Here is a 15,130-nt window from a genome sequence, read left to right as displayed (position 1 = left end):
TTTTAAACCTACCTATTGTTATAAAATTATCATTGCAATACACTTCAATGTAAGTGTAGAAAATATTTAAATTATTATTTGCAAATTGCGATATGTAAATTAAACTGAAAATATGACGAAATTGCGCTTTTTGAAAAAATTAACGAAAAGAACTTTTCATGATGCAGATGTACAAAGACACTACATGTAGCAAAAATGAATGCTTTTGTTCACTTATGATTGTTTATGACGCAAGAAGTAATATGCATTAAATTAAATCTGATTTTCTTATGGATCTTCTCTATTATTTTAGAAGTAGTAAACATATATAATATAGTATTCGCATAATGTTCAGAAACTGACATGTATAAAGCCATTTAAAATTTAAAAAAGTATATGTACCTACATAAATTCATCTTAAATTAATATTTTTAAAGAACAATTATAGATTTGAATTTATGTAGTAATGAGTTCTATTTATAATTAGTAACATTTTTACTCACAAAATTTGTTACATATTATTTTTCTTTTATTTTAATACATACAATATATTAATTTATTAATTAGTTCAAAATTATGTTTTATAAATAATACAAATTTTTTTTCATAATTTATTAAATAATACAACGATTTTGATGTTTATGTATGTATACATTACATAAAATCTTCTTTCTCAAGAATTGTGATAATAAAAAAATTTATTTATTCATGATTATAATATGAAATTGATAATTTATCTGTGTATTTCTTTTCTAATATGTAAAAATAAAAAATATAGAAATGCAACAATCATTTTTCAATGTATTTATAAATAGATTACAAGTAGATTACATAGTAGATAAATTTGCCTTCTAATATTATCATTCAAATTAAAAGAGATATACAGGAAGCGATTCATGATGCAAATTTAAGTAGTATTTAAGCAGTAGAAAGGGATGATTCACTATTCAAATATTAAAACCAGGTATTAACATTGCATAATAATCGGACAGATAGTATTAAATATTATTATGATGTTTAACCGTTTAAAGATAGATCAGTTTTAAGCTCTTTCATATTTAGAGATGCAAGTACGCAAACTGAGAGATCAATGGTTCACATATACGTAATTATTCCTAAATTTAATGTTTAACTTAAACCTAAAATTGAGAAAATCATATTACGTCATATAAATTATTTCTCTTCTATTTAATGTATTTTCTAAATGCATTATTGATAAAATTTAAATTACATATTAAAGTGCAGCTTTAGATTTTATCATTTTATCTTTTTGCACTTTTATAGTATCACATTTTATTTCTACGGATTGATACACATACCTACATACCTACATCATTTTTGTTTGTGTTACATCTCTATATGATGGCAAATCATATTTGGGAGGATCTCTATGAGAATAGCGATTTTCTGAAAGCTGTGGGCTTTCTGATCGCTTTCAAATTTCTTGTATGTAATAAAAACTTTTATATCTTATCGCTGCTTCTTTTATTATATAGTGTAAAATATATATGTACTTTAATATTGCAACTGAAGACTGTATAGTAAGTTATTCCACAAAAAATCCAATATGTTGCATATTTTTTTTGTTGCATATAAATTTTTTATAACACCAGCTCATAAACCAGCTCGTAAACTTCGTTACAAAATTTGTTCATTCATATTTCTTTATCTTAATTGCAAATTATTATAGAAAAATTATTATCGTTATTATTTAATATATGTAACTATAATATGCTCTAATATGCTCTAATAATTCAGTCAACATAAAAAGATAGGCTTTATTACAATTTTAATTAATTGAGAATAATTAGTTTTATATATATAAATTTGCGTTTATATTTTATATAATAAAGTTATGAAAAGATTCTGTAACCAGAGCCTGGAATAATGTTTTTTTAATGTTTTATTAATGTTTAACGAAGATATAGAAAAAAACTGTTTTAAAAGCCTTACAAACAGATTTAACAAACTGTAGCAATTAGTAATTTAAAAAACAATAAAATATCAAAATATTACATCTTTTTTTATTAATTATGTCTCATTTAGATAATAAATATTGCCGAGTAATAGAATTAATAAAAGTAGGATAAATTTTTAATCTCTATATCGAAAATTTATTTAATAAAACATGATAAAATTTTTTATCTATAGCATATAGTGAACGACGCACGCTGGTGTCGATATTTTTCCATTTCCTATCAGTTGTCAGAGCTATGACAGAATTATCGAACGATCATCGTGAGTAAGCATCGTATGAAGAATGGTGTGTCATTGATAGAAAATTATGGCATTCACATGATATGGCAGTCACGGAATTATGATGATTGCATCCTGAGAATATATACAGGCTAGATGAAAGGAATTAATTTCTCTGTAACAGTGTTTTTCACATGTATAATGTATGTCTATCACCTATATGCCGGATTCATATAAAAAAAAATTATTATTATTATTGTAAAAAAAAATTATGTAAAATACACGTTTTACATTACATTATATTTAAAAAAAAATGTTTAACATAAATGTACATTGAACAGTTTTCATATTCGATCTTTAAAACAGGTAATCTCAAACAGAAAATAGGAAACGGTTACGCCGTTATGTGAAATCAAGTGTAAAGATAAACATGACAGAAGTAAATGACTTAAGATATACACTAGTATATCTTAAGTCATTTACTTCCCATCAACTTCTATTTTTTGATGAAACTGGAGTTCTAATTTATTTCGCCACACTATTGATAACATTTATCATCTGCATATAGTAAGCGATATACGTATTATAATTGCAATTGTAGAAAGTTAAGATTAGATCATGTAGGTCCAAGATTAAAAATTTCGTCTCGCTTTCTTGTTTTACCAAATTCTACATTGTGCACGTATGCACAATGTAGAATTTGGTAAAACAAGAAAGCGAGACGAAATTAAAATGTGCTTAGATATGCAATATAAAATTTGATAAAACACGAAAATACACTGCATTACACGCTAGAAATATTATTTTTAAGAAAATTGTTAGTTTAAATAAAGTATTGTAGGAAATAAAATAACGCGTTATATATTCAAACGTGACGTATTTCCGTAAAAATCTCCTATTTAGTTTCATTCATCATCTAATTCACACGAAACACATGAAACATTTTGATTTACTTTCATCACATTTGTCGTTTGTACTTGACGTTTCACGATAAGAGCGAACTGTATAGTTCATATTGTGCTTCTATTCTCTCGTTAGGGTTGCTACGATACATTTGTGAGATGTCGAGATCTGCAGAGAAAGAAAAATGGTGTTAGCAGTTCACTTAAATAATTCTCTGCCATTAACGCAAGACTTTAGTGTTTCTCTCTATATCTGAATCAGTAATCACTAATATCAGTGCCAAGTATGCCACTAATAATCAGTGAATTAAATGTAAGATTCCTAATCTAACTGATTTTTATTATGTGATTTAACTAACCTTGTTTTAGTGCTTAAATTCAATAAATATAGTATTGAACAATTGAAATTAATATGCAAATATCAATATTTTAGCTATATAATGCTCAAATATTCTTCTTTTTTTAGTTAAACTTCACTGATTATCAGTGTCAAGTATGCCACTGGGTAATTAATGACTATTCACTGATTTAGATTTTGTTTGTGATTTTTGAATATGATTTAGAAAGTTGATAGGAAATATTCATATATCGAGATTCCACTTTTCTTTATTATATTAATAAACAAATTATTTAATGGATCGTTATAAAATATTTCATGATATTAATTAATCAGGCATACAGGCCTTCATTTCCTAATATTATTTGTTAAATTTTCCGTATATTACCCACAAACAGCGAGGGTACATTGGATACTAAACCATATACAGTTCGATTACAGTTTGCTTAATTAATGCTTTTTTTATTATATAAAGCTCGTGTATCTTCTGTATGCTGATGCTACGCTTTCAAAGCACTGCTTTGTGTTCTTATTATTCATGGAAAGTTAATTAGACACGCGGTATGAATATGATGGTTTTTGTAATAAAAAAGTTATAAACATAAACGCAAAGTAAATTTTTTTCTAAAAAATAAAAGTTAATCTTTTCAATTTAAAATAAAAACATGAAATTAAAATATTCTATATATTACGTGTTTAACTTTTTGTTTGCAAGACATTTGTTTTTTTGCGTTATTTGTTAAATTATTTCTTTGTTAATGCTGTGTACAAGCGTGTCTTTTTATTACAAAACAATAAATTTAACTACAGATATTCCCATATATAGATAATGTTATAAAACATATTTCGAAATACATTTGCTTCATTTTATTCACAAAACCTAATATAAGATTTTTAATTTTTATTTTATTATACACTGGTATGTATATATGTTCATACATATCAGTTGAAGAAAAAATACCATTGCTAGAGCTCACTTCATTTATTAATATAAATATATTCTATGCTTTAATTCTACATGTGCTAAGTGTTTTATGATTTATGAGTTGATTATATAAAATTGTAAAGGTAATTTACATATGTTAACATATGTCGCTATGTTTATTATTAGTTGGTCCAGAGGGATAGTAAAATTTTCAGTAGCAACGTTGAGAGAGAGAGAAAGAGAGAGAGAGAGAGAGAGAAAGAGAGAATGTGAATGAGAGAGAAAGAGGAAGACTAGCACATGTCCACCCATAGCAAGAGCTATATGTTATACACGGGCGTATACATTGTCTACATAATGCTAATGATATGTAACCATATGACGCGAATACACAGCCCAAAGGGCCATAGTGCACTGAGTTTCACAAATTGAAAAAAACAAGTTTATGCACCTGTTCACACAGGGGCGTCAACTTAGAATTGTGCCATTATTATACATAGTACATATATTTTATATGTGGTATATATATTTTATATATATAATAAATGTAATCATGTAGAACAGGCAAATGTGGAACTATGGATTTTGTTCCTGCTTATAAATTCATTCATTATAGCTTTTAAATTAAAATTTTGTACATCTGAATGAATATGCAGAACAGCCGTACTTTTTCACAAAATTGAAAGCATCGTAGAACGTAGATAAGTTTTTAATCTCCTAAGAGCAGGAAAAGATCTTTCCACAGTGCAGGATGTTGCCGGGATTCTAAGCAGGAATTATATCATTTTTGTGATATAATTTCTATCACGATTATATCTTTTTTCAAAAAATTAACGGCATCTTTTAAATTACAGATTTCTATTTTCTCGACCTCCATTATATTATAAAACATCATTCAATGTAGTTTTAATTTGCTTCTGTCAAAATCAATTTTATATATTGTAATAATGCGATCAATGTCATTTTCATTTCATTCAAAGCGCTACATCTGGGCACTAGTGAAATACCAGTCGACAGTCGTGAAAGAGGCAATCGCCGATCGAGTTGTAAACACGCAACTTTTCATATATAGTTTAATCAACTTTTATTTTTAATAAAATATTAAATAATTAATTATTTCGTCAAAAAATAATTTGTACATTCTTCGGATTTCCAAGTATGGAATTCCACATATGAAAAAATTTCGAGTGTGAAATACTTCATATCAAGCACACTATAGTCGACGCCCATGTTCACGAATAAATCACTGACTCGCACGCGCATCCAATGTCCACCTTGGCCTTATGAAACGCTAACTGGTAAACTAGACAAATGAAATTATTGCTGGTCATATGTACATGCACGAACGTATATTGGATGAGGAAAAACAGAGGAAAAGTTAATGTTTCGCGAAACACATACATGAGACGCGTCGTGAAATTAGATTCCTGTCAAGTGCTAATTCGACGTTTATGTTAAAGTTTATGTTAAAGTGCGAGTTTTCAACCCAGACGGAAATGAATGTGACACAGTATGCAGTGATGATGACGCTCAGTTACATTTAAGTGCGAAAATGAATGGAATGAAATATGATTTCGCTGAAGTAAATGTTTCTCGATTTACTATTTCAATTATGTAGATATTCAAAATGTTAAGAAAGCGATAGTTGAGTTTTAAGCTTATTTTACTGCCTTAATTACTTATTATTTCTTTGTTTATTAAAATGTCACAAATATAAAATTTCTGTTACATTTTTAAAATATTAATTTTCAAAATATTAAAAATAATTTTGTCAGAGAATATCAAATTATTTTAAAATTATTTTAAAATCAAGAAAATTAATTTATCGAGTTATTATCAAACTTACTTATGTTAGCGTTATAGATAAGTTTCATGACTAAACTAAGGCTGTTAGGATATACTTCGTATAGTAAAGATTGTCTAGTTTGTTATCAGTTGACTATAGAAAGCTAGAGAGATAAATCTATAAAGTAAACTTCACTTTAAATATAACGTCATCAAACATGGTCTAACGTATTTTAAAATGATTATGTTATTAGAATTAAATTTTAATATTATAAACTTCCATTTAGCTTGTTTAATAAATATAACAATTTATTTTGTCTGCGACATAAAAAATTTTTTATATATAAAATTTCATAGTTTTATAAGCAAAAATTATATAGTATAATATATAGTATGAAATATAAATTATATAGTATAATATATAGTATTGAAATTGTTTTCAACCTACGTTTTCAACCTACGTTGAAAAAATCAATTTTTTTGCTTACATTTGTACATAAAATGATAATATGATACTATAATGATATTGGTAATTTTTGAGAGCATTTCTGAAAGTAAGTATTAAGAGGGATTATAGATATGATCAACGACGATTGTACGTGCGAAGATTCGCAACTGCATGCTTGTAACATGCTTGTAATATGTATAATAGCTCGAGTGATTGTACATCAATTATGCATGATTTATTGAGCATAAAATCACATCAATTGTAAAAATTGTATCAATTGAGATAATATTTTCTTTTTTATTATTAAAACATTTCTTTATGTACACATATGTATGCAGACAGGAATCTTTTAAGCTCCATCGGGAATTCAAGACTGGAATTTACTGGCTGAAAAAGAAACTGGAGCACTCCAGTTGACTTTCGTTTCCTTATATAGAAACGTTTTTTATTTCATTGGAAAGCAAGTTACGTGTTTTAATAAACACGTAACTTGCTTAAATATCGGAATTTTAGTTCAGATGATTATTTGGTTCTTAATACATGTATGACATACATAACACTTTTTTAAATTATGCTGTAATCTTAAATAATTCTGTAATCTTTAATACTTTTAAGTTATTTCTTTGCAACTTTACTATGAGAGAAAAAGCCTGCTGTACATAATAATGTTATAGTGGTCATGGATTACGAGTAATAGCTAATTTCTTAACTATTACTGGGAGGATGTTTAAAGAAGAAACTTCTAATTTCAAAATGTTGATAACTGAAATGTCTATGATAACTTTTAAATGATAACCTATTAAAATTGGAGAATCAAAATGTCAAAAGTTTGCTCGCATTCAAAGTATATGACATACTTTTTTTATCACATCTGTTCATACAAACTTTCGATATACTAATTTTCTAACTTTAACTTTTCAAAGTTGTTATAATTTAGAAGTTATATTAATACTGTAAATAAAAATTATATTGTAAAAAGTCGGAAAAGAAATAGAATAAAATTATTATCTCAAATAAGTATTTTAAATCATTTTGCAAAAATATACGCATAAAAACAAGATAGAAGAAGAGAAAAGGATTATATAGTATTACTTTATTATGACATTAAAAAAAAATAGTGATTAATAAAGTCAAAAAGAATCAAACGTATTATAGTTCTTTAATAGGAATTTTTTAATATTTTGAACTCTCACTTATTTTTTTAATGTACTTTTAGAATCCTAATGAAACTTCCGTGATAATAATACAAAAAAGCGCAATTTCTTTAATATTCTTTGATCCTTCTATTTCGACCTTAATGTTCTTTTTATTACAACGAGCAAATAAAAGTTAGTAATACGCAAACTCAAAATTCTTTTATATATTTCTTCAAAAATATATTTATTACTAATTGTAACAAATATATAAAAAAATTTGTCAATTAATTATAAATATAAAAAATATAAATAAATATATAAAAAATTACAAATGTAATAAAAATATACAGAAAGACAGTGTTTAATAAAATATATAGTTTAAATCAGATTTTGTAAAACAGCAGGAAATAAACTTACAATTGTTAAAACTGTTAAAACTGTGAAAACTTTGAAATAATGATTCTAAAATTTGAAGATAATTTCTGTTAATTATTAAAAATAATAGTCTAAAATAATTTAAAAGATAAGAGAAAGTAGAAACTTAGTTTGCTATCGATTAGTTGCAAATCAATGATTTATGAATTCAGAATTGTAAAATATACAACGTTTAGTAAAAGTGACTTTTATCTTTTTATATTTTATCACAACAAAAACTCTGAAAGAATAATATATGTGTAGATGTTCTCTATATTTTTTATAGCAAATATGAACCGATAGTTATGGCTAATACATTAAAAAAGTGAATAAAGAAGAGAAGCTCGAACTGTAATTAAGACTTTGTCATATCTAAAAATAACTAAAAATATATAAAATTTTATAGATTGTTCTATTAATCTGAATATATGTGTAAAATTTGAGCACAATTCTCTTATTAAAAGTTATTTAATTTTTTGTTTGTCTTGATTCTTATGTAAAATTGCGTTTTGTAATATTATCATCTTTGCAAATTTGATTAAGAAGAAAAAAAGCAAAAATAATTAAGAATCAATCTTTTTATATTAATAAAACAATAATAAATATTCATGCAAAAGTTGGTTCCATTTACTTATTTAAAAATTGTTATCTAAAACGGCAGAAAAATATGTCCATTTTACTGCGTAAAATCATTATAAGCTAAATCATTTATTATTTTGATTTTTGTAGTGTTTGGTTTTAGAACGTATTCACGGATTATACGGAATATCATCAAAATTTTTTGAATAATATAATTGGTTGATGAACTTTTTTTTATTAATTGTTTGACTAATGCTTTTAGCTGATATTATAGCCACAACATTCTTAATTGCTTCTATTTCCTATAGCTTTTAGTTTCAACAACTATTTCACTTTTTAAAAAACGAACATGTTTTAAACAATTAAATCATTGTTTCAGCCACTGAAAGCGCCAAAGGGTTATACATCGTTCATGCATTAGCACTTTCAAAGTAATAGTTCATTACAATAAATCTGTCTAATATATGTACGTTATGTATTATCTAAAATCGTTGAATTACGATTTAATTAGCAATTAAATACATAGCTTGATCGCTTAAATACATGTCGATAATTCTGAATATTTGATTGTATCTAAGTAATCTACTAAATTTTGCGCGTTCTCTTTAAAAATTAAAAATATAATATAATTAATATAATATAATTAAAAATAATAATTCACCTTAATGAATTAACTATTCATAAAGAAAATACTGCAAATATATATAATAAAAATATATAATAAAATATATATAATAAAATAATATAATAAACATTATATAATAAAAATATATTAATATATATATTTTATATTATATATTTGTAATATTTTTCCTATAAAGAGCTTATACATTTAAACAAGTTATGTATTTAGATTGCTAATTAAATAGTATTCCAACGTCATATTAAGCAGTTCTAATATCATATTCACATTTTAATGCTTTCATCGTTTTGACGAGTAATTTAATAATTTCAAATAAAAAGGAAAAAAAATTGATAATATAACACTTATACATCGTATTAAAGTTATATTCTACTTAAAAGCCAAACGAACAGAAAATTTTAAATGTAATAATGCTATATCTGCCTCATTCTGTATAGGTACCTTTAATCCCTTGGGAATGATGAAATGATTTGTTGTTCCAAAGCTTTTTCAAGTCTCAATAAAGGATTGCTTTCTCCTAACTCAAAAGGAAAAGCACTTAACTTTGCAACATTTGCAACTTTGCAACATTTCAATTAAATAAAAAATACATTGAATAATACAATATGATTTTCCAAAATTCAAAGTTTATGCATAAATTTAAATATTAAAACACATTTAATATTCTAGTTACGACATTTATGCAAAATATTAAAAAAATTTTTGTATCGAGGAAATTTACATTTATACATTGTTTTCTTCAGTTTATGATTTTTTTTTCTTTCTTAATTGTAAATTACTTAAATCAGTTGTAAATTTGCTAATAATTATACATTACTAAAATACTTCCACATTATATAAAATTATAGGATTTCTTCCATATAAGAACTATTTTAAAATTAAATTTGCTGAAACATTAAATATGATATTATATAATCAATAAGCGAGAATAATTATATACATTTATATTATATGCCGATTTTCATCTATTTGTTTTATCAACAAATATTAAAAATGAATTATTAAAAATGAATTATTATATTAATAAATATGAAAGATTAATAAAGGAAAAAATTAATAAACTGGCCACGTTATTATTACACTTTCACAATGAAAATATCAAGAATGCAGATAAAAGATACGATATTTAAGACTCTCTATATCAAACGTTATTATTAAACATTCGATAAATTAAATAATTTGTAAAAAATAATTCTTCTTTGTTGCATAATAAATTTTAAAATAAGATAAAAGTCTATTTTTTAAATAATCTATTAATAATTTATGTCAGAAAATTCACTTCACAAAAGGTAAAAGTTCATTTATATAACTTTTGTATATTATAAAATACAAAACGTATTTTAGAAATCGAAATATACACATATAAAATAAATATTGAATATTAAAATGCACGTACATTAAAATATACGATATATAAAATTATGAAAGAAATTCTGAAATAAAGAAGACTTTGAACTGAATATTCATGCAACTTTTTTCGTACATACGCGTCATCGCATCATTGATTCTTTAGGCAGAAATTCGATGCATTCTCTATTCAGACGTGGAATCCTATGTACGTAACACACCTTTGTTCCGTTTAGTACCTACTTACTGCGAATCTAAAGGTATATGACCATCGAAGGGATTTCATTTTATTGATCGTTGAAAGATGGCGGTTCCTAACGTAAATAGCCTCTATAATTCCAACTTCATAAAGATTTTCGTTTAATGATTCATTTTGTCCTCGAATCGGCTCTTGTTTCATTTCATATTCTATCTTTCTATGTAAATTTGTGTCTCATTATAAATAAAAGTTAAGACGGAAGATGTAGATTACAAAATGGAACAGTAGCATAAATATTAATTCTATTTAGATTCATTAAATTTATAATATTGCTACCTTTAAAATATACCATCATATACCTTATTACATCAAATGAGGAATCCGAAATGTTTGACATTCGTTATTGTTGAGGGAAAATTGAAGTTTGTACCAAACATATTAATGAAAAACTATAAATCAATATGTTAACATATAAAGCACATGACACAAAATGATACGTTACAAAAGCAACATATGCAATTAAGCTATAATTATTCCAAAATTATATTACTATTTGGTACGCGCGCCGTTATATAATTCAAATTTATTATATAGCAAAATATAGGTATTATGAAACAATTATGTTTATAATTATATCTTGAACTCTATAACCATAATTTTCTTCGTTGGAATTCTATTTTAGAATAAATTAAAGAGAGAAAAAACTCTTCTATAGTACTTTTACTATCAATTGCAAGTATTTCATGAATGATAATATTAGTATATAATTAGAGATGTGCATATAAAACATAAAAAGAAAGAATATTCATTTGTAAAAGAAAGTACGCTCGAAATAATTGCTACAGTATTATTAAAGATAAATCATTATTATTGTTATTCAATTTCCAGACGATATCTCAATTTATAATTAATAGATAATATACATATCACAGATATGTATGCACATAAAAGCATATACACGAATCAAATACACTTTTTCTCTTATGATTATTAAACTCATTGAAAAATTGATAAAATAATTTTTTCTTTTATTATCTTTTATATTATTAATAAACTTACATTGATATTAATCTATTTAACGTACAAATTATCAAAACACGCGATAACAATTGCTCGGAAACTAATGTAAAATATACATCAAGAGACATTGAGATCATTAATTATGCATTCTCGATTCGAATCTTAATTAATGTCTATAGTTTACTGTATGCAGACAATTTTTTATTGTCTATATTTTTCCCTATTTTTAATCATTAAATGTGACAATTAAAAAAATAAAAAGGTTTAATATACGACAGTCTGGCAATTATCTTTAAAATTTAATTTCGGCAGATTTAAATTTGTATCTTTACCATAAAAATTTACCATAAATCTTTTGAAGTATTTTTTTGTGAAATCTATTCAAAACACAAAATATGTAAAATCGTCTTAAATAAATATCAAAATATATTTGTGAAATGTCTTTATTATTCTTATTAAATCTGCAAATCCTAGTAGATAATAATTAAACAAAATTTCTATCTAAAATTAATATTTGCAATTTCTGCTTACTTATATCATTTTCCATGTAAATCAATTTTCTTTTATAATACATTTCAAATTATATATTATAGTGATTATATAAAATTGCATTGAGTATATATACTTACAAAAACGTTTAACTTTCTTGCATTCGTACGCTAAGATTTTTTTCATTTATACATAGCAATTTTTTATTTATAAATAATAGTTTTTATTCGGAAAAGAATTAGAAAATAAACGAGAAAATTTAAATTAACTTTGAATTACTTATCGAGTTTAAAATGCAAAAAATCTCACAAGAAGACGTTAAAAAATGGTAAGTGAATTAAACTTCATATTATAAACATGTAAAAATAACTGTAGATTAATCAAGTTACACGTTTATCTAATTATTGTGCACGGAAAAAGAGATAATACAATAATAACTCAGTTTCTTGTAATAAAATGAAATGTATCAGAACGGAAAAATCAGATATCGATTTCTTCATTAAATACTTTACTTTTACAAAAAAGAGAAATAGATTTTATGTTATAATTTTTGTTTTTCGGGTTCTTCTTTTTAGATGAAATAAGACAAATTAGCAATATAAATTATTTGTAATAAAGACTATGGCTGGTATTCATAATCGGAACTTATATTTAAGACCGAGATATTTAAAATCTTAAAATATTATGAATCAATCAGAGAGTATTAACATCTTAAAACATTACTTAAGACGGTCTTAAAATAACAATGAACTATAAATACGTTCTATATCTATTATTGATATACATTTATGATTTTATTTGAAATGTTAACAGTTACCAGCTGAGACAAATCGCGAAAGGTAAATAGATATATCAATAGACTCAAATACCACTGTTGATAATCATTGATTATCTTTCCAAGAAAGATAATGATATTGACAATATAATAATCGTTGCAATTAATATTTATTTAATTCACGTATTATATCATAAGTAAATACCTAATGGGCTTGTCACGTTTGTGGTAGCTTGATATCTGTTACAATAAATTAACAGGCGGATGCGGTTTGTCGTTGCCCACGTTTGATGACATTGAAGAATCGGCATGGTCTGAGAAGAGAAAAGATATGAGAGCCTTTTTCCTATAAATCGCAAAATGTCCCCGCGCACTGTTCTTTGAAGAAATACATGACAATACATCAATTACACAACAATATCAATTTTTTTTGCGATGCTCCTGACAAAAATAAATCGCTGAAATCGTTGAAATTTCTATTAATTTGATAGATTTATTTCAGCGATTTCAACGATTAAACGGATTAAATTAAACGGATTATATTATATATCCTTTTTTGTGAGTATTTATATATTTGTTGTATTTATATATTTGTTGAGTATTTATATATTTGTTCTAGATTTATATTTTTATTTATAATTATTTTCTTTTATTTCGCTAATCATTTCGCATTAAAATACAAATTTTAATACTATCTTTGATAGTATTAAAAAAATTGCTCTGTTTTTACCAGATATATTTGCAATTTGCAAGCTGTTGAATAAAGTTGGAATTCTTCTAAATGAGCAAACTATATTAATTTAAAGTTGCAAAAAAAATTTAAATGAATAAAAACAAATCAACTTGTATAAGAGGCCTTCCACTACCCCCGCTGATTTTATCGATGATTCTCTTTCTTTTGTAAGTATACTCACTCGTAAAAAAACGAGCTACTAATAAATTCAGTCTTTGCAGGTAAATATATTTTAAATTTTTATTTTATTTTTATTTTTATATCTCTCTAATTATTTTATTCATTTATTGTATTATCAATAATCATATTGCATTATGCACAATAAAATAATTAGCATCATAACTTTTTTAATGTTATCTTTTATTGTAATATTTTTTATACATTCAATAATATGATAATAATTGTTTACAATATAATGTACAATACAATTATAAATGCTGTTTGGAATATAATAAAAATTATATTATAGAAGCATATAATTAACAAAATTTAGTAATGCAAGATTATGAAAACGTCGAAAATACAAACGATAACATAAATTTTTCTAAATATTTAATGAAATGTTTAATGAAATATTGATAAAATATTTTAAATAAAGCGGAATAAAGTACTAACAAAAATTAAATCGTATTTACTATTAATTATTAATTTGCGATTATAAAACTCAATATCACTATAAAAAGTTATTAATATATTTATACGACAGCACTTTCATCGCATTCAACATAATCAATAATTTGATCATCAAATTCCTCTGCCTTGTTTTACGCTGGTTAGTATCTGATACAAAGAACAATTTTCATAGGAAAGAGAATTTAATGTATTCTGATTCTATGTCAAATTCACAAGATCCATTCGCAACGAAAAGTTAAACAATAAGAAGTAACTCAAAAAATATAAGAACTCGCAATTTACGAGCAAGTTACCTTCCCAAATATATTCAGTTTCTATTTTTACACATATATCTTTTAAAAACATTAGTGTTACACACCAATCTACTTCATATATCTTCTTTCTTCTGGCCAGATTGAACTTACCTTTTGTTGCTCCTGACTAATATTCTGGCTTTATATGCCAGAAATCGACAACAAGGAGAAATATTCCTTTTTACCGACAAACATCGCCGACAATAAGCGTAAGAGTTTACGCTTTTGTACGATGCGCGAAATACGAATGCGCCGCGAAGGGGTCATTATATTAATAAAATTGATTAAATATTAGTA

The sequence above is a fragment of the Atta colombica genome, unplaced genomic scaffold (genome assembly GCF_001594045.1).
Source record: "Atta colombica isolate Treedump-2 unplaced genomic scaffold, Acol1.0 scaffold107, whole genome shotgun sequence".
Classification (NCBI taxonomy): Eukaryota; Metazoa; Arthropoda; class Insecta; order Hymenoptera; family Formicidae; genus Atta; species Atta colombica.
The sequence above is the reverse complement of the archived record's forward strand: the minus strand, read 5'-3'. Positions refer to the sequence as shown.